The following is a 27,152-nucleotide window of genomic DNA, read 5'->3' as shown; positions in this document are numbered from 1 at the left end:
AGTGGCCTCATAGGCATTTTAAATTTCAGAGCAAACCAGCACTCTTTCTATCATAGTTTTCTGCTTTCAAAATACCATTCAACCAATTGTGCAGGCCCCAAACTTTAGTGTCATCCTTTATTCTTCTCTTATCCTCACACTCCACGTCCAATCCATCAGCATCCCAACTCTACCTGCAAAATATATCTTGAATGTGTTTACTTTTCACCTCTGAATTCTTGGCACCCTAGTCCAGGCTACCATAATATCTCACCTGCACTAAGGTGACCATCTCCTTACTGGTTTCTTCTTGCACTGGGTCCCTGTTCATACTATTTCCATTTTGGGGGGTTTTTTTTGGTTTTGTTTTGTTTTGTTTTGTTGTTGTTGTTGTTTTGAGATGGAGTCTTGATCTGTCGCACAGGCTGGAATGCAGTGGCATGATCTCGGCTCACTGCAACCTCTGCCTCCTGGGTTCAACCGATTCTTCTGCCTCAGCTTCCCAAGTAACTGGCACTACAGGCACCTGCCACCATGCCCGGCTAATTTTTGTATTTTTAGTAGAAACAGGGTTTTACCACATTGGCCAGGCTGGTCTCGAACTCCTGACCTCGTGACCCACCTGCCTCAGCCTCTCAAAGTGCTGGGATAACAGTCGTGAGCCACCGCACCTGGCCTCATACTATTTCTCATATAGGAGCCGAAGTATACTTTGGTTGTTTTGATTAAAGAAGAATTTTAAGGCCAGACGTGGTGGCTCATGCCTGTAACCCCAGCACTTTGGAAGGCCGAGGCGGGTGGATTGCTTAAGGTCAGGAGTTTGAGACCAGCCTGGCCAACATGGCGAAACCCCATCTCTACAAAAATACAAAAAATAGCCAGGTGTGGTGGCACACGCCTGTAATCCCAGCTACTCAGGAGGCTGAGGAAGGAGAATCGCTTGAACCTGGGAGGTAGAGGTTGCAGTAAGCCGAGATTGCACCACTGTACCTCAGCCTGGGCAACAGAGTGAGATCCTGTCTGCACCCCCCTACCAAAAAAAAGAAGAATTTTAGTAGGAACTGGATCATGTTTAGCTTTAAAACTCTGCCATGTTTCAGGTCCCCATACTTACCTGTCTTCTGTTTCATTCCCGTTCTTGGCCCTAGAGTTAGGCCCTATCTTAACGTGGTGTTTATCACCCCGATGCATGTCTTCCCACTTCTGCTATATATGTCTGCTCAGGTCGCCATCACAAAACACCACATAGTGGGTAGCTGAAACAACAGCTCTGGAGGCTAGAAGCCGAAGATCAGGTTGCCAGGAGGGTGGTTTGGGTTAAGGCCTCTCCTTCTGGCTCTTAGACAGCTGCCTTCCTGCTACATTCTCTCATGGCCTTTCCTCTCTGGGCATTTAGGAAGACAGAAAGAGAGCACTCTGGTAGCTCTCCCTGTTTTTGTAAGGACCCCAGTCCTGTGAGATTAGGGATTCACATTATGACCTCATTTAGCCTTAATCGCCTCCATATAGGCCTTATCTCCAATACAGTTACTTTGGGGGTTTGGGCCTCAATGTATGAATCTGGCGGGGAAGACAATTCAGTCCATAAGAGTATGTATCCCTAAAATATAGGCAGGCAAATAAATAGGCAGGTAGGCAGGTAGATAGATAGAGTTACACTGTGGTAAAAGATTATCTAACTATATTATATTTACATCAACTAATGAAACCTAAGGAAATTGCTATTAGTAATTTTCCACTTAATAGTTGTGCTATATCCTCCACCAGAAACTCATATTAATCATGTTTTTAAGAACTGTTTCCAAGCTCTAGTTTTAAAAAATCTACATGTGAATTCAAATTACAAAGTAGTAAAGTCACCTCTGAGACTTCATTATATGATTTACACAACATGATGGAAATTATGATTATACAATTTTATATTCTTCATCTTTATATCCATATACTTGAAATCTCTCCCATCTGAAATAAGTATTCTGTGATCATTCGAATTAAACTTCAAAATGTTTCTTAGTCCAGGCACAGTGGATTACACAGCTGTAATTCCAGCACTTTGGGAGGCCAAGGAGAGCAGATCACTTGAGCCCAGAAGTTTGAGACCAGCCTGGGCAACATGGTGAAACTTTGTCTCTACAAAAACTTAGCCGGGTGTGGTGCACACCTGAAGTCCCAGCTACTCAAGAGGCTGAGGTGGAAGGATTGGTTGAGCCCAGGAGGTAGAGGCTGCAGTAAGCCAAGATCGTGCCACTGCACTCCAGCCTGGGCAACATAGTGAGACCCTGTCCAAAAAAAAAAAAAACATATTTTTTAGAGGTGTAAGGATGGGATGAAGAGAAGTTGTAAATGTGTACAGAAATAGTTTTATAGAGAGACTACATTCTAGTATTCAATAGCACAGCAGGGTGACTATAGTTATCAATAATGTATTATATATTTCAAAATAGCTAGAACATTTGGAATGTTCCCAACACAAAGAAATGATATCTATTTGAGGTAAGAGATATCCCAATTATCCCAATTTGATCATTACACATTGAATGCATATAGAAAAATATCACCGGTACCCCATAAATAGGTACAATTATATATCCGTAAAAATGTTTTTTTAAGGAATGAAGCCAAGAACTTTATTTCTAATAAAAGGGAAATGTCTTTTTAAAAAACAAAATCCTTTATTTAAAATTAGGTAGATAGAGCACACCTGCAATCCAAGCTGCTTTGAAAGGCCGAGGCAGGAGGATTGCTTGAGCACAGGAGCTGGAGACCAGCCTGGGTAACAGAGTGAGACCCCATCTCCACAAAATAAAATAATTAAAAAATTAGCCAGGCATAGTAACATGCACCCGTAGTCCCAGCTACTTGGGAGGCTGAGTCGGGAGGATTGCTTGAGCCCAGGAGATAGAGGCTGCAGTGAGCTGTGACTGTGCTGCTGCATTCCAGCCTGGGCAACAGAATGAGACCCTGTCTCAGAAAGAAAAAAGAAAGAAAGAAGAAGAAGAAGAAAGAAAGAAAGAGAGAGAGAGAGAGAGAGAGAGAGAGAGAGAAAGGAAGGAAGGAAGGAAGGAAGGAAGGAAGGAAGGAAGGAAGGAAGAAGGAAGGAAGGAGGAGAGAAGAAGGAAGAATAAAAGAAAGAAAGAAAGAGAAAGAAAGAAAGAAAGAAAGAAAGAAAGAAAGAAAGAAAGAAAGAAAGAAAGAAAGAAGAAAGAGAAAGAAAGAAAAGAGAGAAAGAAAGAAAGAGAGAGAGGGAGAGAGGGAGGGAGGGAAGGAGGGAAAAGAAAAGGAAAGGAAAGAGATAAAATTATGTAGAGAAGAAAAATGTTATTTTCAAAGTCTTTTAACTATTCAAGTTTAGTGTAATGAAAAAAGTATAATCCATATCTGGCACTGGAGTCATCATGTTTCTAGTAAATTGGTTAAATTTTCTTTCATTACACCTCTCAGAATTTTGTCCTTTTGAGGAAGGCAAACAACTCAGCCTCGGCAATACTGTGTCTCATTTAACAATCTATTTCAGTCTTATTCTTGGCAGTTACCAATGACCTGGCGCTGTTGACACATTTTCAGTGTGTGTGGCTATGTGTGAAATGCTGCCATGTTGCTATTTTCCTACACAGTTCTCCCCTTTGATCACCAACCTTGTCTTGTCTCCCACTCTCCCTTGCAGCTCTAATTGTTTTTTATTCCTTTGAAACCATCTGGAAAAAAAGAAGGTCCTTAAAGAATAGTCTCCTTTCCAGTCATTGCTGCCAACTTAGAAATATTTCAATTTGTTTCTTGCTGAGTATTTTTAGTTTGTTAAGAAGATTTCTTCTTCCCACCTAGCCAAGATTAGTTAAAACCTAGGTCTACCCAATTTTCCTCCAGCAGTAACATCCCAGGGCCCCCAGGTGTCACAGTGGGAGGATTACAGGATTTAAATCAAAACATTTTATTTTATTTCAAGTCATAATCCTACCACTTTCCCAGCTAGAGACCTTGGGCAGTCACAGCCACTCTGGGATCCAGTGTCCTCATCTGTAAAATGGGGGTGATCATACCACCTAGTTTTCAGGGTTGTTTTATGGATTAAATAAGTGAATGTACATGAATATCCCTTGAGAAGTGTAATGCAGTGATGTTAATGTTTGCTCAGTTCAATAAACATTTCTTTAATAACTAATAGGGGTGGCAAACTCAAAGGACTACAGGTAACAGGTAACGTAAATGCATGCAGCAGGCAGGGTTCCATGCCTCAAGGAGTGGGGAAGGTGTGTGTCTGGAGACCTTGAGCTCACAAGCCTGTCTGAGGACAATCTTGGCTCAGCTCCAGCCCACAGTTTCCATCTCAGAAAAAGATCTAGTGTTGGCCAGATGTTTTGATTTTTCAAGAAAAGCTAGAAAATATGATAATTTCAATATGAAATCTTTTCATTTTTAAATGTTGACAACTAATTTTTAACAATCCCTTTGTGGGTGAAAAAACAATACTCATCTACTAGCTGAATTTGCCACACAGACCTCCAGTTTTGCCTACTATGTGCCATATACTATGGGAAGCCCTAAGAATTCAAAGAAAAAATATATAGTCCATGGTGGACATGGAGATGCGACTGCCTTAATCCCCTTTTGAGAAAGGATGTGCTGCCCAGCTGCAGGGAGTGCTGTCAGCAGATGGCCCTCAGCTGTCAGCCTCTTCAGGTACTGCTTCAGCTGCAGAGCTGCATCACTCATGGTCATGCCCCTTCCTGGTTGGCCCATACGCAACAATGGGTGGTGGCAGGGGTGTGAAGACCTAGCTACCTCACACCAATTCAGAACAACGAAAGGCCATTCCAGCTCCAGAGCTCTTCACGGTGTCAGGTGAGATAGTTGTCAGGTTTGCATCAGAGCTTCACTTAACCTTAGGTCCATTCCTGTTTCCTTGTCTTCCTTTCCACAGGTGATGATCCAAAGGCCCACATACATATTTTGGTCACTAAACTCCATCTCAGAAGCAGCTTCCTGGGCAATCCAGCATGCAGCATGATCCTTGAACTCAGGGAACAATTTGTTTGATGAGCCAGGTGGACAGATGACTTCAATACTGTGTGAGAAGTGCTAGGATAGACACATAAAGAAAAAGCGATAGGAAGGGAGGAGAAGTACACCAATTCAATCACTGAGGCTCAAGTTCTTCCTGGAGTGAGTAATCTTGAGATAATTTTGAAGGTTTATAAGCATATAAAGAAGGAAGAACAGGCCAGGCTCAGTGGCTCATGCTTGGGATTTAGCTCAGTGCTGCCAAATCGCAGCACTTTGGCAGTCCAAGGTGAGAGGATCACTTCAGGCCAGGAGTTCAAGACCAGCCTAGGCAACATAGTGAGACCTTGTCTCTAAAAAAAAAAAAAGAAGAGAGAAGAAAGGAAAGTAGAAAGGAGAGAAAGAAGGAGGAGGAGGAAGAAGAGGAGGAAGAGGAGGAGGAAGAGGAGGAGGAGAAGGAAGAGGAGAAGAGAGGAGGAGGAGGAGGAGGAGGAACAGGTATTTCAGGCATAGCAAACACTGAAAGCAAGCAGTAAATAGACATCCAAGAAACAGACGCAATATACATGGAGGATCAGCAGCAGTTTGGTACTAACAGAGCTTAAAATGTTAAGTTGGGAATGGGCCTGAGATGAAGTTGAAGAGAAAGTTTTTAACTTAAGAACTTAGCCTTGATTCGATAGATAAAGTGAACTGAAAATTTTTCCTCCTCGTTTACTAAACACTTATTCATTCTTTCCTCCAATAAGCTTTATATGTTGGTCCTTCCTGGAGTCTATTTTCATTCAATAGGCATTCCTTGAGAAGTTTCATCTTCTATCATAGTTGAAAATCTAGACATGAGCATCCAACTCATCTCCACATAAATGGCCCAAAGGAATCACAAATTCAACATGTCCAAAATCAAGTTCATCACCTGACTCTCCTACACCTCATCTTTCCAAATTTCCTACCTTACTGAATACTAGCACTGTCCACCCAATTGCTCAAGCTAGGGTCCTAAGCATCAGTCTTGGTTCCTTTCACTCCTTTACACTCCAAATTCAGTCTTTTTTAATGTGTCCTATAAATAATCTCACTTTAATATATTTCTGATCACTCCATAGCCAGTGCCACTTCTTTAGTTCAGTCAGAGCTCTTTACAGTTGGCTCATTTGCCTCTAGTCTTATCCCCTTTCAAGTCTATTCACCAAATAACTGCAAGAACAATCCCTCCAAAGCACACATATGATCATATCAAGCTTCAACCTAAAGTCCTCCAGGGGGTCTCCGTAATCTTTGAGATAAAGTCCAAAGTTCTCAATAAAATTCATCATCTGATACTGATTTCACACTTTCTGCTTCACACACAATATATTACTTTCAATTCCTCCAGCTCTCTATGCCCTCTCTCACTCCAGAACTTGAACCAGCTTGCCCACATAGTCTGAAATTTCTTTCCCTGGCTGTCTCTCCTCTCCTTCTCTTCACCTGGTTAACCCCTGTTAGTCATTCAGGGATTAACATATGTGTTGCTTTCTCCACCACCTTTACCCCTATTATAAGCTAAATGCTTTCTTTGTAATTTTGTCATTGCACCTATCAATCTGTACTTCTGTCTCTCTATCACGAGATACAACTGAATGCAGAGAACATATCTATTCATTTCCAAATGTCCAATGCTTAGCACAACATCACTTCCAAATAAATGAATGAATGAAATATATTTTATTTCTAAATGTTCCCTCTGATAGCAATGTGACTAATTGTTTCAAGAGGGAACTCACTAGAGGCCAAGAGACGTGTTATAAGAGGCAGTGATGACCTAAACCAGAAAAGCGGGAGTGGCAAAAAAGTAGCTATATGGAGAAATAGGTTACAGGTAAAATCAGCAGAATTGATGATTGGATATTGGGGCTAAGGGAAAGGTTATGGTATGAAATAATTTTTGGATTTCTGATTTGGGCACCAGGATAGCGATATCTTAACTAGGATACAATACGAGACGAGAAGCAAATTGGATAAAGGGCAAAACAACGATGAGTTTTAATGAGTTTGCTCAGGGCACGTTGAGGATGAAGTGCATATGGAAAGACCAAGTGGACTTATTTGGACTTTGGCATATGGAGTGAGGGGAGTAGTAAAAACCATAAATGAAATGGCATGATAAGCCAGGCATGGTGGCGGATGCCTGTAGCCCCAGCTACTTGAGAGGCTGGAGAATGGTGTGAATCCAGGAGGCTGAGCTTGCAGTGAGCTGAGATCACGTCACTGCACTCCAGCCTGGGTGACAGAGCAAGACTGCGAAAGAAAGAAAAAGAAAGAAAGAAAGAAAGAAAGAGAGAGAGAGAGAAAAAAAAGAAAGAGGAAGGAATGAAGGAAAGGAGAAGGAAGGAAGGAAGGAAGGAAGGAAGGAAGAGGGAAGGGAAGGGAAGGAAGGAAAGGAAGGAAGGGAAGAAAGAAAAAGAAAGGAAAGTAAAGAAAGAAAGAAAAGAAAGAAAGAAAGACACACGAAAAGACGAAGAACCAAGAACGAAAGCAGAGAAAGAAAGAAGAAAAAGAAACAAGTAAGAAAGAAGTGGCATAGTGAGGGTGAACGCGGTGGCTCACAACTGTAATCCCAGCACTTTGGGAGGCTGAGGTAGGCGGATCACCTGAGGTCAGGAGCTTGAGACCAGCCTGACCAACATGGAAAAACCCTTTCTCTACTAAAAATACAAAATTAGCTAAGCATGGTGGCACATGCCTGTAATCCCAGCTACTCAGGAGGCTGAGGCAGGAGAATCGCTTGAACCCGGGAGGAGGAGGATGGTGTGAGCCGAGATCGCGCCATTGCACTCCAGCCTAGACAACAAGAGCAAAACTCCATCTCAAAAAAAAAAAAAAGGCATGGGGGAATAGTTGGTGTAAGGAAGAGGTCAAGCACAGTGCCCTGGGAACATCAACTTTGTTACAGGGTGGGCTAGATTTCTTCTTTTTGCCCCCTCCAGATCCACTGTCCATCCCACCCCAGGAGACTGACCTATATGGACTACGCCAATGGGCTTCCTTGCCCTCTAGTTTTGCTTTGGTTTAGTTCATGAGAAAGACTACCAGTAGACAGAAGGAGAGAGGAGAATGACATCCAGGTATTTATTCTCCAGCTCACTCTCTGCTTCATCCCTTTACCAACTACCTCTCCAAGTTCCAGCAATGGCCCTCCCTATCTATCAGGGCCAGGTATGGTAAGGAAGCCTCGCTGATACTGGCCAGGGGTACTGTCCTGGTCCTTCTTACTTTTCCTAAGCCACACACACTTTTTAAATAACTCTTTTATTAAAATCTCCCCAATTACGGCCAGGCGCGGTGGCTCATGCCTGTAATCCCAGCTCTTAGGGAGGCCGAGGTGGGCAGATCACCTGAGGTCGGGAGTTGGAGACCAGCCTGACCAACATGGAGAAACTCCATCTCTACTAAAAATACAAAATTAGCCAGGCATGGTGGCACATGTCTGTAATCCCAGCTACTCCAGAGGCTGAGGCAGAAGAATCACTTGAACCCAGAAGGCAGAGGTTGCGGTGAGGCGAGATCGTGCCACTGCACTTCAGCCTGGGCAACAAGAGTGAAACTCCGTCTCAAAAAATAATAAATAAATAAATAAATAAATTAATAAATAAATAAATAAATAAAATCTCCCCAATTATTCAGCTTGAAAATGTCATCATTTTCCTAAAGAGACCCTGAGTGATAAACAAAGGATGCTAGGAAAGAGAGGCAAACTAATCTGATAAACGAACTCTATCACGGTGCCTTAGTAGATTACTCTTCCCAAGTAAACAGAGTTATCTGAAAACTAAAGAATAACCCTAAAAGTGGAAATTTCAGGCACCAGGACGAAGGAGGAAGTGGTTGATAGCTAGAATAAATGTAACGGCAAACAACTTGGAAATTCTTAAGGATTAAATTCCAACGAGGCATATTCCGAAGGGCTAAATAACACTACATATAAGTCACTTCTAAGTGCCTGTGGTGACATAGTCTCATATTATAATAAACTTTGTAAGAGTTAATAATGGCAGGGGTTCCAAATAACTGAGTATGAAATACTGGTGTGTGGGGGATGGATCTAAAAGGATAGCAATCTTGCTAATTTAATGGGATCCAATGAACGGGGTCCAACAGCTGAGCATCAACATAGCACAAAAGATATGCAAAAATATTAAGAGAAATTCAGCTGTCTGCTCCATTGGAACCACAATGAAGTAATATTAACATATTCGGTTGTATTAAAGATAGGATTTTGACATATATGTATATGGCCTCAACATTATTTTGAATACATTCAAGCTGGACAGTGGCCTTTATTGGAGTTCTTCAGATTGTAAAATGTAGGTCACACTGACTCTGGGCCACTTCTGTGATATCCCCTTCCCTGTCTGTATCCTCCTGGTCATCTTTACTGCTCCACAATGTATGACTCACTTCCTACATAAGTCCTCTAAACAGATTCTACTTCATTCTAGGCAGCTGTTGTCGTAGCGACAACCCCTCAGGACCCTTATACTGCCAGCTTGTTTATGGAAATTGGCTAGATTGCAAATTTAATTTGTTTTTCTATGGTTTAGCCAATCAACGCTGCAAGAATGCAGAAAAAAAAAAAAGTAGTGGGGGCAACTCAAGAACAATTAAAATGTCAGCTGGGCACAATAGCTTGTGCCTGTAATATTGTGATTCCGGAGGATCAATTGTGGTCAGGAGTTTGAGGCTGCAGAGAGCTATGATGGTACCAGTGCACTTTAGCCTGGGTGTCAAAGTGAGACCCTGTCTCTAAAAAAAAATTCCTTTTTGTTTTTTGAGACGGAGTCTTGCTATGTCGCCCAGGCTAGAGTGCAGTGGTGCGATCTTGGCTCACTGCAAGCTCCGCCTCCTGCGTTCATGCTATTCTCCTGCCTCAGCCTCCTGAGTAGCTGGGACTACAGGCGCCCGCCACCACGCCTGGCTAATTTTTTGTATTTTTAGTAGAGACAGGGTTTCACTGTGTTAGCCAGGATGGTCTCGATCTCCTGACCTGGTGATCCGCCCGCCTTGACCTCCCAAAGTGCTGGGATTACAGGCGTGAGCCACTGTGCCCAGCCAAAAAGAAATTGTTTTAAGGAACAATTAAAATGTCAACGTGTTTAGAAAGAGACCTATTCGTAATGCAAATATGAAATACTTTTGATGTTGATATTCAGGTCATTAGAACTCAGTGTCAATCACGGTGTTAGAATTTTGCTTTGACTTACCAATGAGGCAAAAAAAAAAAAAAAAAAAAAAAAAAAAAAGGCAGCAGACCCAGAGCTTGTTTCCCCTACTTATCTCAAGTCAACAATCTGAAATCAAAGAAAAATCCCGAACTTCGAAATAACTCTAAAGTTCACCTCTTCTAACTTGCTTCTCCATTTGCTAACATCTTGTATGATGTCCCTGACAAAGTCGCTTGTTCATGCATTCAACAGACACAAATTGAGCACCTGTTCTTGCCAAGCACCACTTATTTAACTCCAAAGATGAAAGCACTTTGGTTGTTACTTCCAAGAAACTCACACTAAGCCTGTCCTTGAATGGTGACTTCATGACATAAATCATTATGATCAAGTTCTCTTGAATTGAAATTGCCTCTGCACTACTTCCAGAAGAGAAAATTTGGTTCTGTCTTCAAATATTTTTAGGGAGTATTAAGTTTTTGTGCTGTCCACCCTGACCTCAAGATTTTTTGGCAAAACATACGAAGTTCACTCAATTACTCCTCATATGATTTAGCATCTAAAACACTCAGAACCCTGGTCACACTCCTCTAAACACATTCAGGTTTGTCAAAGCCCCTCTTAAAGTGAGATCAAAATAGAAAATGTATCACATTTCTATTTCTATTTTCTAGAATGACCTGGTCACTGACTTTTTTTTTTTTTTTTATCTTAGACGGAGTTTCACTCTTGTTGCCCAGGCTGGAATGCAATGGTGCGATCTCGGCTCACTGCAACCTCCGCCTCCCAGGTTCAAATGATTCTCCTGCCTCAGCCTGCCGAGTAGCTGGGATTACAGGCACGCACCACCACACCTGACTAATCTTGTATTTTTAGTAGAGATGGGGTTTCTCCATGTTGGTCAGGCTGGTCTCTAACTCCTGACCTCAGGTGATCTGCCCACCTTGGCCTCCCAAAGTGCTGGGATTACAGGCGTAAGCCACTGCACCCGGCTGGATACTGACTTTTTCTAATGCAACTACAATTCATTGGCCTTTGAAAACACTTCCGTCATTCTGCTATATGAGCATGGTCTTTGGAGTCAGACCCAAGTTCATATAGATAGATGATTTTGTAATCTTGAACAAGTTGCTTCACGTCTCTGAACCCTAACTTCATCTGTGAAACAGAGATAATCATTATTTCCTTATAGATTTTTTTGGTGAGGGTGAAAATATATGACGTGTAAAGCTCCTTAGCACAATACTTGGTACATAGTAGATGCTCAAAAAATTGCCATTGGGCTGGGCGTATTGGCTCACACCCAGCACTTTGGGAGGCTGAGGTGGGCAGATCACTTGAGGTCAGGAGTTCAAGACCAGCCTGGCCAACATGGTGAAACTCCATCTCTACTAAAACTACAAAAATTAGCCAGGCCTAGGGGTGCATGCCTATAGTCCTAGCTACTAGGGAGGCTGAAGCACAAGAATCTCTTGAACCCGGAAGGCAAATGTTGAAGTGAGTAGAGATAGCACCACTGCACTTCATCTCAAAAAGAAAAAAAAAATTGCTAATTGATGCCCTTAATATCATTTTTATTTTCACAGACACAGAAATTGCTTTATTTTTGAAACAGAGTCTCTCTTTGTCACCCAGGCTGGAGTGCAATGGTGTGATCTTGGCTCACTGGAACCTCTGCCTCCTGAGTTCAAGTGATTCTCCTGCCTCAGCCTCCCAAGTAGCTGAGACTACAGGTGCCCATAACCATGCTCGGGTAATTTTTTTGTATTTTTTAGTAGAGACGGTGTTTCACTGTGTTGACCAGGCTGGTCTTGAACTGCTGATCTCAGGTGATCCACCCACCTCGGCCTCCCAGTGCTGGGATTACAGGTGTGAGCCACCACACCCAGCCTTGTTTTTAATTTTCCAGAAACTGACATCAAATTCAGTCCCATCCTTCCTTTATTCAACTGATTTTCTCCCTGACATTTCAGACTTCACGTTTGTTATTGTAACAGTTCGTGTGTGTTCATCTTCTCTTCCCAGTTATTGAGATTTTCTTTAGATTTGAATACTGTTGTGTCACCTGCAGATCGGATACACCTGACCTTTAAGTCTTCATCCTGGTTACTGATAACGCTGCAAATAGAGGGACCAAGGACAGACAGTCCCATGACACACTAGGAGACCTTCATCAGGTTTATGCCTGTTCCCAGTTTTCGGCAGTTGTTTAATGAGTTGTGAATAGATGTGCTGCACTGACACCTTACACAAATGCTATTATCGTTCCACAAGCAAATCCTAAGAGAAAAACTGGAGGATCAATTTGTCTCTGGTATCCCCCAAATCTATTTGCCTAGTAACTCTGTTACATAAGAAAATATCTGCTATGATTTAATGAATTTATACTGGCTCTCGATGCTCATTTTCTTTTCTAATTATGTATAAGTCATCTCTCTAATAATTCACAGTATGTCTTTTCCTCCTCCTCCTTCTTTGTATTAAGCAAAATAATAATGGATCCCCAAATATGTCCATATCCTAATGCCAGCCTGTGAAATTGTTCTTTCTGTGACAAAGGGACCTTATGGATGAGACTTTAAGGCTAAGGACTTTGACATAAGGAGAGCAGCCTGAATTATCCAATTACTGAATCCAATTACATAATTACATGAGTCTTTTTTTTTTTTTTTTTTTTTCAGACTGGAATCTTGCTCTGTTGCCCAGGCTGGAGTGCAGTGGCATGATCTCAGCTCACTGCAACCTCTGCCTCCCGACTCAAGCGATTCTCGTGCCTCAGCCTCCCAAATACCTGGGATTATAGGGGCCTGCCTGGTTAATTTTTGTAATTTTTAAAGTAGAGATGGGGTTTTGCCATGTTGGCCAGACTGGTCTTGAGCTCCTGGCCTCAAGTGATCTGCCTGCCGCGGTTCCCCAAAGTGCTGGGATTACAGGTGTGAGCCACTGCACCCGGTCTAATCACATGAGTCTTAAGAGCAGAGAACCTTTTTCAGCTATGGTCAGGGGGTAATCAAGTTCCCTGAGGGAGGTGCAATGTCACTGGCCACAAGCCAAGGAAAGTGGGCAGTCTTTAGAAGTCAGAAAAGGCAGAAAACAGATTCTCCTCTACAGCCTCCAGAAAGGAATGCAGCTGTGCCAAAACTTGATTCAGCCCAGTGAGACCTGTGTTGGACTTCTGGTCTTCAGAACCGTAAAATAATAAATCTGTGTTGTTTGAAGCCCCCAAAGTGCTAACTTGTTATAGCAGCCATAGGAAACTAATACCTTCTCATCATCTTTCTCTCGCTCTTTTGTGAATTCATACTTTGAGTTAACATGGATTTTTTTTTTCAATTTCACTTTTGGCCAATTGGGGCTTAATTTGGCCATGACATAGGAGACCAGAATAAGTCTGGTGAATAGCAGGAAGTCATCAGTTAATCTCTCAATAACAAATCATTCTTGTCTCTCTATTCACATAGGTTGCAATGACAAGTCTGTGTAGCAAAACTTTGTTGGAATTGTAATCACTATGACTACATAACTGTATTTCTTTTGTGACACAAGTTCTCGTTTGGTTATTGAGACTGAAGTGGTGTGAATATGGCTCACTGCAGCTTCAACCACGTGGGCTTAAGTGGACTCCACCCACCTCAGCCTTCCAAGCAGCTGGGATGACAGGTGCACCACCACACCTGGCTAATTTTTTGCTTGGTTGTAAAGAGGAAGTCTCACTTTTTGCCCAGGCTAGTCTTGAACTCCTGGGCTCAAGTGATCCTCCTGCCTCAGCCTCCCAAAGTGCTGGGATTACAACTATATTTCTTTTTTTAAAAAAATCTAAAAATTCATCTAGTCTTCACTCCTTTGCACTTCTGATATAAATCAACAAAATTTGATGTGGTTTTACTAAATATATTCTATGCTTAAAACCTGTACAATTATGTTATTGTGGAAGCTACACTTGTGAGCCCAACTCTGTCACTTACCAGTTTGTGACTTTCAATAGTTATTTCTTTCTGCACCTCAGTTTTCATACCTAGAAAAATAAGGACATTTGATGAGATAATCTCTAAAGTCTCTTTTTTTTTTTTTTTTTGAGATGGAGTCTGGCTGTGTCGCCCAGGCCTGGAGCGCAGTGGCGCGATCTCGGCTCACTGCAAACTCCGCCTCCTGGGTTCATGCCATTCTCCCGCCTCAGCCTCCGAGTAGCTGGGACTACAGGCGCCCGCCACCACGCCTGGCTAATTTTTTTTTTTTTTGTATTTTTAGTAGAGACGGGGTTTCACCGTGTTAACCAAGATGGTCTCGATCTCCTGACCTCGTGATCCGCCCGCCTCGGCCTCCCAAAGTGCTGGGATTACAGGCTTGAGCCACCGCGCCCGGCCTAAAGTCTCTTTCTTACCCTAAATTGCCGTGTTTTATCAGAGTATAGACCCCCCCCCAAAAAAAAATTGTCCCTGTTTCTTTGCCAAAAGGATAAACTGATTAAAATACATTATTTCCTTTATTTGTTCTTGTCAGTCCATTTACATGAAATGCACTCTCCTTCTCCTTTATTTTCTTTTGCCACTTATATTTCCAGCTAGTAAAATACTCCTCTGCTTTCAAGTCCCAAATCAAATGCCACTTCTCATGAAAACTTCCTTGATCACAGCATCAGGAGTTAATCTTGCTCTCCTCTGAAATACTACAGCACTCATTTCCTGTAGGCTTCTCACACACTGAGTTATTCTCCTTTGTTGCCATGTCTTGCCACTCCAACCACACTGCAGCCTCCTGGAGATGGGACCATGTTCCTTGTCTGCCAATCACAAGTGTTGAGTAAATATCCTGGCCCGGTGCAGTGGCTCACGCCTGTAATCCTAGTACTTTCGGAGGCCCAGGTGGGTGGATCACTTGAGGTCAGGAGTTCAAGACCAGCCTGGCCAACATGGTGAAACCCTGTCTGTACTAAAAATACAAAAATTAGCTGGGTGTGATGGCACGCACCTGTAATCCCAGCTACTCGGGAGGCTGAGGCAGGAGAATCGCTTGAACCCAGGAAGCAGAGGTTGCATATCATCTCCTATCTCTCCTTTTCCTTTAACTTTTCCAGCTTCAGCCTATCAGCTCAATTGTCTCCCATTTGATTAAAAAAAAAAGAAAAAAAATTCCTCCAAAGGCCCCATATCCGACTCCAGCCCCATCCCTGGATCTCCCACTGTCACATGTCATGGAGGAGTGGAGGTGTGTACATCCACCCCCTCTATTTCACCAACTCCTCCTTGTGCTTCTGCCCACTGCTATCTGCCTTCCATCCCATCACTCCACAGAACATACTTCTCCCAAGGCTACCAATGCCCCCAACTCACTGTAGACAGTGGACACTATACTTATCCTCTAGGCATCACTTTCTGCTATTGACCAAGAGCTCCTTCCTAAAACCCTTTCTTCCATGGCCCTCCGTGGCAGGACGCAGCTCTTTCTGCCTGGATGCTCCTTCAGTCTCCAGCGCCTGCTCTCCCTCCGTCATTCACCTCCTGCACATTTACCATCCTTAGAGTTCTATCCTGGGCCTTCTGCTGCACTTGGTCTACAGGTTTCCTTGTACTCCTTCCATCCTCAAAGCATCCATCGTCATACAAAAGAGCAAATTAGACTAGCAAGGCCTTTGATCTCCAGAAGTTTACAACCTAATATGCAAACACAGACAATAAACAAGCAAACGAATAAATCCTAAGATAAGTTCAGACAGTGATAAGTGCAATGAAGGAAATAATTAACTGGAGGAGGATATTTTAGGAAGGGGGGTGAGAGAAGGCTTCTCTGAGGAGGTGACACAGAAGCTGAAAAAAAAATACCTCTGATTACAAAGAGCCAGTTCTGAGATGAACCAAGGAAAAGCATTCCAGGCAAAGTGAATTTACAAGTGAGAAGGTCCTGAGATGGAAAAGATTCTGCCCTGTTTCAGAGAGACAATAGGAGGTCATGGCATTTGATGAGGTGGCAGCAGGACGCTGGAGTCCAATGCAAACAGCCTTGGAGGCTGAGATGAGGAATTTGGATTTTCGTCTAAGTGCACAGAACAGCTATAGGTGATTGCAGCAGTCATTCCTATGAATTTCCTACAAAAGCCAAGTGTTTTTTAAAATGCAGGTCTGTTCTTATTATTGCCCTGAGGAAATCTCCCCAGTAGCTTCCTATACTCTTAGGAAGGTCTGAACCCTTGAAATGACCTCCAAGGGCAATCATGCCTGCTGCGATCACTGCCTATATCCAGGCCTGTCCTTGCCACAACCTCCTTGCCATTCATATGCTAACTACACTCTAGTAGCTTTAGGTCCTTGGACACATTGGGCTCACAGTAAACTTCAGACAGTGCTGTCCAAGAGAAATATACTGTGAGCCACATTTTTAATTTTAAGCTTTCTAGTAGTCACATTATGCAAATAGAAAGAAACAGGTGAAACTAGTTTTTTGTTTGTTTGTTTGTTTTTGAGACAGGGATTCACTGTGTCACCTAGGCTGGAGTTCAGTGGTGCCATCTCAGCTCACTGCAACCTCTGCCTCCTGGGTTCAAGCAGTCATCCCAGCTCAGCCTCCAAAGTAGCTGGGACTACAGGTATGTGCCACCATGCCTGGCTAATTTTTGTGTTTTTTGGTAGAGCCCTATTAATGGGATTTGTAGTGTTCACCTGGTTGAAGGGATCACCTGGTTGAAAAGCAAAGACCATAGAGATAGGACCTCTTGTCAGTGTCAGGAGACATAAGGTGCACCTTTCGTTGTTGTTCTATTGACAGATGCGTTGTTATAAAAGTAATGCATTTACTTGTTACAAAATTCAAAAGGTACAGATATGAAGAGTAAGTCTTTCTTCATCCCAGTTTCTAAGCCATACCCTTTCTGGAGACTACAAATATTACTTGTTTCTGATATTTACTTCTGTTCTCTTCTAATGGAAAAAAAATCATCTTAGAGACTAACATTTTTCAGTTTTCTCAATAATGCGAAGAATGAAAGAACCAACAACCCTTCCTTAGAAGGCACCCTTTGGACTATTATCTGCTCTCGGGCATGTGCTACAGAATTAATGGATTTCTGTACTTTCATTTAAATGGGGAAGCAATAGAATTTGGAACTGAATTTTTTTTTTTTTTTTTTTTTGCTATGGGAATTGAAATATTTTTATCCAAACAATTATCCTTAGTTGAGGTCTTTTCCACTGAAATATTACTAATCACTAAATGGAGTGGACAATTATCTTTTTTTTTTTTTTTCTGTTTTTGAGACGGAGATTCGTTCTTGTTGCCCAGGTTGGAGTGCAATGGCACAGTCTTGGCTCACTGCAACCTCTGGCTCCCGGGTTCAAGTGATTCTCCTGCCTCAGCCTCCCAAGTAACTGGGATTACAGGCGCCCGCCACTATGCCCGGCTAATTTTTGTGTTTTTAGTAGAGACGGGGTTTCACCATGTTGGCCAGGCTGGTCTTGAACTCCTGACCTTGGGTGATCTGCCTGCCTCAGCCTCCCAAAGTGCTGGGATTACAGGCATGAGCCGCTGCACTCGGCTGGAGTAGACAATTCTTTAGACTTACATATCACTGGCCATGTAAGGAGCATTAAATACCCAAGTCCATCCTATTACATGTGTAAGTGTTAGGTATGATTCAGTCTATGTCTAAGAGGGAAATCTTCAATACAAAATGCCTTGACCAGTCAGGAACTGTGGCTCACACCTATAATCCCAGCACTTTGGGAGGCCAAGGTGGGAGGGTCATTTAAGCCCAGGAGTTTGAGACCAGCCTGGGCAACACAGGGAGACCCCATCTCTACAAAATATAAAAAATAAAAAACAAACAAAAAAAAACCCAAAATGATTTGACCAAGGCTGAAAGGTCATGAAGGGAACACTTTTAGGCATATGATTATTGATTGTTATTTATATTCCATTCCAGTCTCCACAGCCCCAACCCCTTGCTTGTATCTCTCTGGGCCTAGCAAAGCCTCAGCAGACCCTACAAAAGAGAAGTGGAGCCAGAAACCAAAAGATTCTCAGGGCCCTTATGCCCTGACTCTTCCTGTCCCCTCTTCCCCACCTTTGGCCACCCGGGTAGCTGGAGAAGAGGTTCTAAAAGAACGCACAGTTGGTTCTGGCCGTCTGAAAAAAAAAATGTCTGTTAAAGGTACATTTGAAAAATTGATTAAAAAAAAAAAAAAAAAAAGAAAAAAGAAAAAAAAGGCCAGGTATGGTGGCTCAGGCCTGTAACCCCAGCACTTTGGGAAGCCAAGGCAGGTGGATCACGTGACGTCAGGAGTGTGAGACCAGCCTGGCCAACATGGCGAAACCTGTTTCTATTAAAAACACAGAAGTTAGTCAGGCGTGGTGGTGGGTGCCTATAATCCCAGCTATTCAGGAGGCTGAGGCAGTAGAATAGCTTGAACCCAGGTGCCAGAGATTGCAGTGAGCCGAGATTGTGCCACTTCACTCCAGGCTGGGTGAAAGAGTGAAACAAAGTTTCAAAAAAATAAATAAATTGGTTAAAATCTTTCAGATTTTGCTGTTTGAATGGCGTGTGTGTGTGTGTGTGTGTGTGTGTGTGTGTGTGTGTGTGTGCCTGTGTGTGACAGGGTCTTGCTCTGTTGCCCAGGCTGGAGTGTGGTAGCCCAATCTTGGCTCATTGCAATCTCTGCCTCCTGGGTTCAAGCGATTCTCGTGCCTCAGCCTCCCCAGTAGTTAGAACCACCGGCACTCACCACCATACTCGGCTAACTTTTGTATTTTCAGTAGAGACGATGTTTCACTATGTTGGCCATGCTGGTCTTGAACTCCCAGGCTCAAGTAATCCGCCTGCCTTGGCCTCCCAAAGTGCTGGAATTATAGGCATGAACCACAATACCTGGCCTTGAATGGCACATTTTTATAGACTTTTGCTGTTGTTGTTGTTGTTGTTGTTTTGAGACAGAGTTTCACTCTTACTGCCCAGGCTGGAGTGCAATGGTGTGATCTCAGCTCACTGCAACCTCTGCCTCCTGGGTTCAAGCAATTCTCCTGCCTCAGCCTCCCGAGTAACTGGGATTACAGGCATGTGCCACCATGCCCGACTAACTTTTGTATTTTTAGTAGAGACAGGGTTTTGCTGTGTTGGCCAGGCTGGTCTTGAACTCCTGACCTCAGGTGATCCGCCCACCTCAGCCTCCCAAAGTGCTGGGATTATAGGCTTGAGCCATTGTGCCCGGCTGCTGTTGTTGAGACTGAGTCTCGCTCTGTCACCCAGGCTGGAGTGCAGTGGCGCCATCTAGGCTCACTGCAAACTCCGCCTCCCGGGTTCACGCCATTCTCCTGCCTCAGCCTCCTGAGTAGATGGGACTACAGGCGCCCGCCACCTCGCCTATCTCTTTATTTTATTTTATTTTTTGTATTTTTTAGTAGAGACGGGGTTTCACCGTGTTAGCCAGGATTGTCTCCATCTCCTGACCTTGTGATCCACCTGCCTCAGTCTCCCAAAGTGCTGGGATTACAGGCGTGAGCCACTGTGCCTGGCCTTTTATTACAAAATTAACTTAGCAATATGAATAAGGAATCTCAAAAATGTCCGTTCAAGGGACTGGCCTAGGAATACCACTTCTTTGAATATATCATAAGGGAATCACCCAAACATGGAAAAGTTTCAAGTACAAATATGTTTATCACAGTGTTATTTACAATAGCAAATAGTTGTCATATGCTGAAAAGGTCAAGTAATGGCAATACAATAATTTGAAATAATATTACTAAGATTATATGTTAATTTATAACAAAGCTGATGTCATAATTAATACAAAACAAAAAGATAAATACATAGAAAGTACAGCATAGAAAGTGGGACGAAGAAAGACTTACTATTCACTTCTGTACCTTTTGAATTTTGTAACAAGTACACAGTAGAAGATTAAAAGAAAATATAAACAAAAAGTCCCTTGGGTCATTAGGCAATGGGTAAACTTTTGCCTTTACTGTATCAGATATATAAATACATTAAATAATGTGTTTGAGGATACATCATGTGGGAAAAATGAAGCAGAGAAAGAGAAGGGGAAGCACTGGAGGGGTAGGGTTTACAATTTTTGTTTGTTTGTTTGTTAGTTTGTTTGAGATGGAGTTTCACTCTTGTTGCCCAGGCTGGAGTGCAATGGCACGATCTCAGCTCACTGCAACCTCTGCCTCCTGAGTTCAAGCGATTCTTCTGCCTCAGCCTCCCACATAGCTGGGATTACAGGCATGCGCCACCACGCCCGGCTAATTTTGTATTTTTAGTAGAGACAGGGTTTCTCCATGTTGGTCAGGCTGGTCTCAAACTCCCGACCTCAGGTGATCCGCCTGCATCAGCCTCCCAAAGTGCCGGGATTATAGGCGTGAGCCACTGTGCCTGGCCTAGGGTTTACAATTTCATACAGAGTGGTCAGGAAGGCATCACTGCCAACATGAGATTTGAGAGAAGACTTGAGCCAAGGGAGGCAGGCAGCCACTGGGTGTCTAGGGAAAAGCTTCCCAAGCAGTGGGAAAGGAAGTGCAAAGGTCCCGAGGCAGGAGTAGGCCTGGTGTGTTCCAGGAGCAGGGAGGGGTCAGTGCAGCTGCAACAGTGGGAGCCGTGGAGACGGTGGAGAGGCACAGGGGCTGGTGCAGGGCCTGCTGGTCAGGGGGCCTTTGGCAGTCACTCTGAGAGAGCGAGGAGCCATTAGCAGGTGGGAAGAAGAGGAGCAACAGGCTCAGGCTCAGGCTTGAGCAGCCTCCCTCTGGTTGCAGGTTGAGAATGGACAGAGGGGTTGGCAGGAGCTGGGAGCTGTGGCTGTCATCCAGGCAGCTGAGAAATGGTGACGAGACCAGGCACTAAGAGTAGAGGGAGTAAAAGCAATTGAACTCTGGATATATTTTGAAGGTAGGGCCTCTGGTGCTGTTAACAAGTTGCCAACATAAATTGCATAAAACTCAAACATGGGTCAGTGCGGTGGCTGATGCCTATAATCCCAGCACTTTGGGAGGCCAAGGCGGGTGGATTATCTGAGGTCAGGAGTTCAAGACCAGCCTGGCCAACATGGTGAAACCCTGTCCCTATTAAAAATACAAAAAATTAGGCATGATGGTGGAAGCCTGTAATCTCAGCCACTTGGGAGGTTGGGGCAGGAGAATCACTTGAACCCAGTAGGCGAAGCCTGCAGTGAGCCAAGATTGCGCCATTGCACTCCAGCCTGGGCAACAAGAGTGAAACTCTGTAAAAAATCAAAACAAAACAAACAAACAAACAAAAACCTCAAATATACTTTCCTCTTTCCTAAAACTTCTTTGGAAACTTAGCCTATGATGGAGTGCTGATGGAATAATGTGTGACTGTCTTTAGGGGAAAGACATTCTCATGGACCTCTGATGTCATCCTAAGTGATTTTTATTAAAACGTTATAATATATATAAACTTAAAACTAGATATAAAGAATGTTTGCATATAGACATCATGCCACAATAAAACTAAAACAAACTTATAGGTCAACAAATGTAGAAAAGTCATACAATTCAAATGAATACTTTTAATTTAATGGAACAAATACAGAATGCTCACTCCCCCTCAACAGCGTGAAAGTGGTGCTCCCTGCCCAGGCTCTCCTGAGTTCAGCCTGCTGGCCTCATGCTTCACAGTGACTCAATGCTTCCACTGCTTGTCTCTATTTACGTTACGCAGAACCTTCCTTTGTACATCCTGTGATGAGGTCATCGGGCCTTCACTTGGTGAGAACACAACATTCACATGTCTGTGTGTTTTGTTTTTTTTTTAATCATTTACAATGATTTTTCTGACAAAGAAACTGTCACTCCCTGTCACCAAGAAAATCTTACACACAGATAAAAATGCAGGCCCCGAAAGTATGTGGAAGCTCTCCGTTAAGTTGATCAGCCAAATGAACCAAAATATGTTGATCTTCCCTGATTATTAGCATCAAAATGAAAATGCAAAATTGAATTCTCATAGAGAACTCAAGGCCCCTTGAGAATATGACTGAAGACTTTCAAGGATCTTCAGATCTTAATTTGAGAAATATAAATGAAGTGAAAAAGGTCCTTGATTAAAAGTCAAAAAAATCTGGATAAAAATTGGAGCCCTAAAATTTATAGCGAGTGGGCCTGGGATGTTTACCTCATAGATCTGTTAGAAAGGTTAGCGATGATCTGATAAAAATTATTTCTGAAATCATCTTAGAACGTGTTAGAAGATGCCTTGGCCAAGTATCCTGGAAAACAGTATGAGAGTAAGTGATAGGTGCGTGACAGCGGGCACTGCTGTCCCAGGGAAGAAGAGGAAAGAAAAGGGGAAAGGCCTGTTGTTCTGTCATCATTATGGATAAGAATATTCCAACCTTCCCTTGCCCCTATCAGGGGGTTCAGATTTTGAAAATAATTAGAAAAAATACTAGTTTGCAATTTTGCATTTAAATTATATTCTGAATTATTCTGTTTTTAAAATAAAGCCAACCCTCATCCCAAATTTTTATTATAAATAGAAAACATAAAATATTTTATCCCTAGAGGCCATTTTGGGATTTTATTGTAGTATAGTCTCATGTCCTGATTATGGTCATGTGTACCTGAAGTATATTTGCTGAAACTCGTTGCCTGATTTGAAATTCAAAACTTTAGAAATGCAAACATGCAAACATGATTGCAAATATGCAAAGTACAAGGTCTTATACGATTGGCCCTAATCAAGGCAAAGTCCTTTAAAATAAATACATAAAACAGAGTTTAGAATAGGCTAAGAAGCAGTAACACATGCAAAGTAGCTAATTGCTCTTGGTTCACCATGAATATTAATCTTATTTAACCTGTAAAAGATAACTACAGGGAAAACACCAAAAGGCCTGCTCTATGTCCCATCATTTTTTCCACCCAGCCATTTTGCAGTTTTCACTTCTCAATTCCAGGCTGTGCCTATTCTTAGACACTCAGCAATACCAAGTATAAGCCACTGCATGTTAGGCATGAATTAATTAACAATAACATCCAGGTTGCTGGCAACATACTGCCAGCAGGTAGGGTCAGGCAAGATGGGCGATGGAAAGAAGGTGTGTTCTGTGGTCTTACGTCAGACACCACTGAGTTAAGTAAATAGACAATGGTGCATTTCATCCTGCCTATGGGGCTTTGAACATTTTACCCACCATCACGGCTCTTGCAGAGACAGCCACCCATGCAGAAAGAGACAGGACCCCTTGAGAGTGTGCTGACCGACTCATCCAGGTCAGGAGGCCACAGTGAGCACAGCCCGTCCAGTGAGCTGGCAGAGGCAAGTCTCCAAAATAACAGTCCTCCCCTAAAGAGTGGACATCTCAGCTTAGACCAAATCAAGCAAGTAAAAAACAACAGTGAGCATGCAAAAGAGAATTCAATCCAAGTAAGCCTAGAAAACCCCCTTAGCTGCTTCAATCTGCTGTGGTCACTGCTTCCGCAGGGAGGAGAAACTAGAGGTGAATATAAGAACTCACTGAAGTCCCGTGCACTATGGTACATATAAATCTGAGTGTAACTGCTATGTACTTAGTTTGCTTTAGAGCGTGGGTCCAGTCATTCTCAATATATTCTGTCCTCTTTGGAGTTTCGAGTTAAAAACAAACCAAAGAATCTTAAGAGTTTTTGCCACGTAGATGCATCTGATTAGGTTTCTGATTTCTGACTTTTACCAAGACTCTGATTATTACCAAGATGGCCAAAATCCCTAAGAAACATTTCTCAGGTCATTACGCAAGTATGTTATGTATGTTTAGTAAATGGCTGCTGCTTGCTTTGATTAGAACCCATCCTTCCAAGAAAGAAGCCCCCTTTCTGGAATTGCTCCTTTCCGCCCTATAAACAAGTGGTTCACCAGGATGGGGCGAGTGTGGCCATGTTCTTATATGACCCCGCCTCCACCAAACTAGAGTTGTCTGGACCCGGCTGGCGCCCTTGCCTGAAGCCCACACAGTCAGAGCCTTCCCCAAGACTTTTCTATCTAGAATTAAGAAACAAAATCAGGGCCGGGTGCAGTGGCTCACGCCTGTAATCCCAGCACTTTGGGAGGCCGAGGCGGGTGGATCACAAGGTCAGGAGATCGAGACCATCCTGGCTAGCACGGTGAAACCCCGTGTCTACTAAAAATACAAAAAATTAGGCAGGTGTGGTGACGGGCGCTTGTAGTCCCAGCTACTCAGGAGGCTGAGGCAGGAGAATGGCATGAACCCGGGAGGCGGAGCTTGCAGTGAGCCGAGATGGCGCCACTGCACTCCAGCCTGGGCAACAGAGCAAGACTCGATCTCAAAAAAAAGAGAAAAGAAAAGAAAAAAAGAAACAAAATCAGCCCCTCATTGGTGTTTTAACCCACAGTATGTGAGACTCAGATCTACAATGAGAGAGAAAGGCCTGGATGCCAGGAGGGATAGAGCTGCAGACAGAGAGAGAAGGAATCCAGGGGGCACTTGGGAGTCCTGGTTCCGATTTTATTTCATTTTATTGTTAAATTTCTGCCTGGTTCCTTGTCTTTCTCATAGATTGACCTCTTAACCCCTCCTTCAGTTACTTAAAATATCCCAATATTCTCCCAATATATTCCTCCCTTATTCTTAAACAAATTCAGTTTGGGTTTCGGTTGCCAGCAACCCACGGGATCCTGAATAATAAAGCAATATGTGGTTATTGTCTCAGGCCTCAAAGGATAAACATGAAAATGTACAACAGCTAAAGGACTAGGTGGAGATTCCAGCTACAACTTTATTTTAGCTAACGTGGACAGGTGGCTTACCACAAGTTTAGCCTCAAGGGTTAGGCTGATATCAAAGAGAAAAAAAAACACACACACACAAAACTCGATTTCCACATTGTTGGATTTCCACACTAATGAAAGGGCAATCGCTGTAGGAGATAGTGGGAAACAGTAAGGATTTTCAAAGAGGGCTTCTTTCTTTCATTCTTTTTATTATTATTATATTTTTAAAAATTCTCTGCTTCTGAACCCTTTGCTCCACAGGCAGTGCAGCTGGGGAAGCCATGGGCGATCTCCCCCTCACTGTACCAGCAAGGCCCGGAACGACTTGCCTCCTGGTCATTGCCCCTAACTAAACAGGGCCCAAGGCTGGGAGAAATCAAAGGAGTTATTTTTACAAAGAAGGGTTTTTTTGCATGCTGTGCAGGTCCATTAGGAACTGTCTGGCTGGAAGCTGAACCGTCTGAAGCAACTGCAACAGGAAGAAATGGCAATCGAGATCCCTCTGCCTAACTCTTTCCCTTCACTCCTCTGCTTTCCCTTCACTCCTCTGCTTTCCCTTCACTCCTCTGCTTTCCCTTCACCCCTCTGCTTTCCCTTCACCCCTCTGCTTTCCCTTCACTCCTCTGCTTTCCCTTCACTCCTGCCACCCTCGCCAAACCCACATCCAAATTGCAGCAGAGACATCAGCACCTGTCTGGTTCAGAAGAGCCTTTGAATCTCCCCTAGGGGTGCACAGTTGGGAAGCAAAACATGTTTGCTTGTTTGTTTGGTTTTGCTTTCTTGAAGGAAACCTTAAGATAACACAGCACTGCCCTCAACATCTCTCACCATGTCGGTGATTGGGAGATGAAAGGGACAGACAGCACCACCCTGAGTGGAAGAGACAAATTAAGACTTGATCAACTGAGCAATCCCCTGCTGAGGCCCCCCAGCTTGGCCAGACCTCTTAACACAGAGACAATCCCGCAATGTACAGGTCGGCTTTGCTGCTGCCTGTGCAGCCAACTATTACTTTAAAGAAAATCTGAAATCTTCACCTCCCACACACATCTCCCAAACAATAGTCCTCCCCTCTCTGCTTCATCATGGAGGAAGTCTAAAAGGGTTGCAATTCAGAGATTCCTCTCCCTTCCTCCTATATGTAGGCATTACCTTCAGTCCAAAGACTGGCCTAATGTTAGCTAAATGAAATCTAGAGAGTTAGATTTTCAGCTGTTGTGAGTGTGCATTCCTTCACAAAGACACATTAAGAACTACAGAAAGAAATGCCCTGAGATGAACGGAATTCATGTGTGGGCTTGCTCTCCTGTACCTTGGCGGAAAAGGCTGTGCCTACGCAAAGAGAGTAGCTTCGCTGAAAGGTGCACAAGTTAGGCTAATGTTTCAATGTGTCATTGAGTTAGTAGAGTGAGGATTATTTATCTTTTAATCAGTAAAAATACTTTTGCTGAGTATGAAAACCAATGAAAGTGTTTTATTACCTGAATTGCATTCAGATCTGTTTATTACTTTTCATTGTTTTTAAGCCCTTAATCAAAGACTTCACAGCACATGGACTGAGTCCTATGGATTTGTTTTGCAAATGGGTTTTCACATGTGTTAACTGTGACTTCTGGTAAAGAAAACCAGAGCTAGCCAGTGGATAAAGCAGTAAAAACAGATTTTATTCAGGAACTATTGCAATCAGGAAAAAGACACCTCAGTGTAGAACAGAGTTCAATTGCAAATAAGACAAGGAGGGGTAGGGAGTTACAGCCAAGGAGTAGGCTTGAAGAGTGGGAAGAGACTGGTGGATGGAAAATTACTAAGAGGAGACACCAAGGGTGAGGGGAGATTCTTGGTGCAGACAGGGCAGAATGATCAGATATTGAAGGTAGGGGATAAGGAATTTGATCAGATATGGAAGAATCTGATATCAAAGGTGACATTCTCTTTAACTTAACCGGACTCTTGCTAAAACTGAGCAATGCAGGCCCAACAAAATGTACACTGAAGCCCAAGCTTGAGCCATGTTGAGAAGAGGGCTTGGAGCAGTCTCACTAGAGCTGGGTCAAGCAGAGAGTTTTTGTCATATTTACCATCCAGAATTTACAGGGCAGATGTATACTGTTCCCCTGAAAGCAGTCTTCTGAGGAGGCAACACTATCACTGGCATTGCTTGAAGTATTTCTGGATCCTTCTTAAACACTGCCTACAGAAAAGCGAACCAGATCTGGGTTTGAATTCTTGCTTTACCACTCATTTACAATCTA

General features: G+C 43.1%; 1 long non-coding RNA gene across 4 annotated transcripts in view; it reads right to left on the bottom strand.

The window, feature by feature from the left end:
* Positions 1-4,368: 4,368 nt before the first annotated feature.
* LOC115894002 overlaps positions 4,369-27,152 on the bottom strand; it is an 80,191-nt gene continuing 57,407 nt past the window's right edge. For 2 of the 4 annotated variants that reach the window (XR_004054050.1, XR_004054049.1), the window contains exon 7: positions 26,476-27,091. This is a non-coding gene — a long non-coding RNA (uncharacterized LOC115894002). Of the gene's footprint in view, positions 5,056-14,146; positions 14,197-26,474; positions 27,092-27,152 lie in introns of those variants that run through there. The other 2 variants (XR_004054052.1, XR_004054051.1) reach the window with 2 other exon arrangements.

This window comes from Rhinopithecus roxellana, chromosome 16 (genome assembly GCF_007565055.1).
Source record: "Rhinopithecus roxellana isolate Shanxi Qingling chromosome 16, ASM756505v1, whole genome shotgun sequence".
In the NCBI taxonomy this organism is placed as follows: Eukaryota; Metazoa; Chordata; class Mammalia; order Primates; family Cercopithecidae; genus Rhinopithecus; species Rhinopithecus roxellana.
This window is presented reverse-complemented; position numbering and strand designations above follow the sequence as displayed.